Source organism: Serinus canaria, chromosome 3, assembly GCF_022539315.1.
Source record: "Serinus canaria isolate serCan28SL12 chromosome 3, serCan2020, whole genome shotgun sequence".
NCBI lineage: Eukaryota > Metazoa > Chordata > Aves > Passeriformes > Fringillidae > Serinus > Serinus canaria.
This window is the reverse complement of record NC_066316.1, coordinates 64854570-64858896: the sequence shown is the minus strand read 5'-3', so window position 1 is coordinate 64858896 and position 4327 is coordinate 64854570.

Below are 4327 nucleotides of genomic sequence, written 5' to 3'. Positions count from 1 at the left end.
CCCGCTCCCGGGGCAGCCACGCAGGGAGCGCGGGGACGCGCGTGCGCGCCGGCCGCGGGGCCGCCTGCTGGTGTGGCAGGCAGCGCCGGCCGAGCGCCGAGCCACCGAGCGCCCCGCCCGCGCCGGCAGGGGGCGCTGCGGGCCGGCACGAGCTGGGCGGGAGGGGCGGGAGGCTCGGGTCGGGATTGTCCCCGTGTCGTCCCCGTGTCGTCCCCGTGTCCTCCCCGTGTCTTCCCCGTGTCCTCCCCGTGTTCCCCCCGTGTCCCCATGTCCTTTCTGCGTCCCCCTCCCAGGCACTGGGAGCGTCCTCGGGCATATTATTGTAATTGTGGCCAGTTTTATGTTGACATACAGTCCACGCGGAGCTAGGCTACGTTGGTACATAGTAAGGAATAAGAATATGTACATAGTAAAGAAAAAGAATGCGGACCTTGCCCTGAACAACGTAAATTTACAATGTAAATACATCGAGGGAAGGATGAATAAATGTAACAGAGAAGTACAAATACAGAGGTATCTGTGTACAGAAGTGCCCAAGAGGAAGCAGACAGATGCCATGATAAAGCCCCAACTTCTCTCAGAAGCATCACTGCTTGAATGAGGCACTAGAAGATGGCAATATTGCAAACCCTGAAGATCTAAAGCAAGAGGGGAAACACAGAAACTGAGAAAACTTCACAATGTGGGATGATGGTGACTTACATACCATGGTGGCAGGAAACAACCTCCACTACTGACAGAGAAAGCAGTAGCAGAGGGATGAGGTGAGAGATGGCATCATTAGATAATGACAACGGGTTTAGCTTTGGGAAAAGCTTTTTCACTTTCTGAGCTATCATTGCAGCAACTTCTGCAATATGGACAAGGGCTGCATTTGAGCAAATAGATACAAAAGACATCTATGACTTACACATTGCCCAGACATAAGCACTCAAAAGGGGAGCCATGCTGAATTGGCAATATAGAAAAATAACCATATATACTCCAAATTGTGTCATTTTGGAGTATATATGGTTATTTTTCTATATAAGGGAGAGGGGAAGAGGAGTCTGCACTACTGTATTCACCAAGGTGCTGAGCATGTGCAATCCACACAGCAGTGACACATCCATTGCTTGTGCTCAGAAAAGATGCAAGTTTGCAAGCATCGTATGAAATCATAGAACATTAAGGCTTGGAAGGGACCATGTAACCCTAACTCTCCTGCCATGTGCACTAAAATGGGTTGCTCGAAGTCTTATCCAGCCTGGCTCTGAGCACTGCCAGGGATGGGGCATTCACAGCTTCTCTGGGCAACATGACCCAGTTCCACCAACCACAGAGTAAATTCCTTCTTAATATCCAACCTAGTCCCAAATGGACTGCTGCCAGCACCGTCGCATCTCTAGAAGCACCAATGAATTGCAGGATGAGCCATATAAAATGTATTTTCCTTTTTTAAGCTCATGCTGGTTCTGAAAATGAAAACAAATTTTAGGGAATAAGCGCATGGGTGCTTTCTCCAAGGCACTCTCCTTGCTTACAGCTCATCTCCTTTGAAATGCTGCAACTCTGATGTTGATTTCAGTGGGAGCTTTATTACGTTTATTTCTCTTGTGGAGAACACATGCAGGTTGTTTTTATTGGACTGAAGCTGTAATTCCAGCTCAAAAATGAGAGCAGATCACTTCAACCCAGACCAGGACCCTAATCCTTCCTACACAAACTAGTCTGCCAGCACCAGAGAGGGGGGGCACAGGGACCCTCCAGTCAGTGGAGGGGATACCAAAATAATGGTGGGGGCACAAGCACCCCTCACACACAGCCCTGGCGCTGAAGGGCATCCTGGGGTGAGCTTGTTTCCTTTCTCCGCTTTGCATAAATAATTGATTGGAACACAGATTGACAGAAAGACACTACTTTCCAGCTCAGTGCTTAGACCAGTCACCTGGAATGCAAAGAGGTATGTCAGAGCAGGAAGGAATTGTACTTCCATTAATCTGTGCTTTCAGAAGAGCTTGATAAAAGCAAACTTCACCACTACCAGTAGGTATCACATTTCCTCTGGGACCTGTTATTGTAGGCTTGACAAGGAGCTGACAAAGTGTTGTTACAAACCCATTCACTTGCCCTCTACCCTTTTTTGTGGTTTCACCCCAGCCTATGCAGCCACTCACTCATTGCCCCACCAGCAGGACAGGGGACAGAATCAGGAGGGTAAAAGGTAGAGAGCTCATGGGTTTAGACAAAGACAGTTTAATAGGGAGAGTAAAAGCTGAGTAAGCAAACAAAAACATAATTCACTGTTTCCCATGGGCAGGCAGGTGTTCAGCCATCTCCAGAGGAGCAGGGCTCTGTGAGAAATAGCTACTCACTTTTCATAATTTTGGAAGGTTTATTAAACCTTATCAAAAATACAACAGAAGACTGGATAAAGAAAAAAGGTTACAACGCTGGGAGCAAAAGATTTTCCCGCCCATGTGCTCAGCCCCCTCACAATGGAGGTTTTTCCTTTTAACCCTTAAACCCCTCCCAAAGTTCTGTCCATCAACCCCTTCTTCACTGTCCAGTAGTGGAGATCTCTTCCTCAAATCCTGATTGGAGGTCAGATGTCACCATAGTGACAAGCCAGCCCTCCCAGATGTCCCAACTCCTGTTGTGCCTTGATAACCACACGAGGGGGTAAAACATAACTCTAAATCTATAAACTTTTCTTAACCTATATACACGATATTTGTCCATTAATCGTGAGAGTCAATCATCCCATTACTCATCTATCACAGCCCCATCACGTATAATGGTTACTTGGGAAGCCAAACACCATCATCCAAACAACCCCCACTTTCTCCTTCTTCTCCCCATTTTATATACTGAGCATGATGTCATATGGTCAGGAATATCCCTTTAATCAGTTGTGGTCAGCTGTCTTGGTTGTGTCTCCTCCCAGCTTTCCATGTACTCCCAACTTTCCTTGCCAGCATGGCAATAAAAAAAACACAGAAGGCCTTGGCTATGTGTAAGCCCTGCTCAGCAATAGCAAAACCAAACATTATCAACTCTGTGTTCGGCACAAATCCAAAATACAGCCCCACACTAACTACTGTGAAGAAAACTACCCCAGACAAAACCAGTGTACCACTTAAACTGTCTGCACTGCTATTGAAGATAGGTAGTAACAAAATGGGCAACTAATGGGGGATTCTCTTACTGTTAAGCCCATCCATGGTGGAAACAAAAGATACAGACACCTTTACATACACCTACAGAAAACACTCTGGCTTTGTAAATCAGTGTATTCAGAATAGGAGCTGAGGAAAGGCTGTAAGTGCTTTGGAGGGAGTCCAGCTCCACAGAGCATTTGCCTGACCTTCATCCTGATTTTCATTCTTCACAGCTGTATCAACTGTCTTTTTACACAACAGAATCCAACATAAAATCAAAGTGTTTGCGGGATCAAAAGCCAAACTAATTTTATTGTTTCAATTATTTCAGCCACACAAGAGAATTAATTATTTCAGGACTATCAGTTTTTATGTTAGCTTTTAGTCTGGTACTACACTGGAGAAGTACCTATAGAATTCTGTTACATTCTTTGCCTTTTTGTAATGGAACAGTAATGTATCACTTAGCCAAAAATTGGCAGTTTCTGCTCATATATCTCTATCATTCATTTGAACAGTATCTCCTTATCTCGACAGAGAAGTTTCCCATAGTTACTATGTAACATATCTATAGCAAATACTGCCTTCAAAAACAGACATGTAATTTATGTATGACTGCTTCTTTTTAAAGAATCACTTATTCTTGGGTTTTTAATGTCCTTTTCCTTTAGCTTAGGGGTTAGTCCCACTTTATCTTTAATTGTCTTTATCTACGGTGATATCAGAGTTCTGTGGTCATTACTTTTAATTCTTTCATCCCTTATCAGTACTACCTTTGCTTTGCATGTCCTTACATTTCACCTCTCAAACAAGGTTTTGTCTCCACTTATTCCACTCAAAGATTAGCTTCTCAAATACAATCCTTTTAGAAGCTTACCTGCAGCATAGTATCTGTCTAATACATGCTGGCTTATGGATAAATGAGAAGAAATGCTTAAAGAAACATTTTTCAAAAAATCAGTAAATATCATTAGCTATTTATATTCCTCACTAGAAATACTGTGTAAAAGAGGAGTTGGAAGAAAAAGCAAGTATCACTTGCTTTTAAGGGTAAACAAACGAATAATTTACTTATCTAAAAACTATGCTTGCAGGTCCCCTAGAAAATTCTCATCAATTCCAGTTACCCTTGAAATGCCTCCCAAAATCCCCTAGAACAACCATAGCTCTGTTCTGTAAGGAAGCTG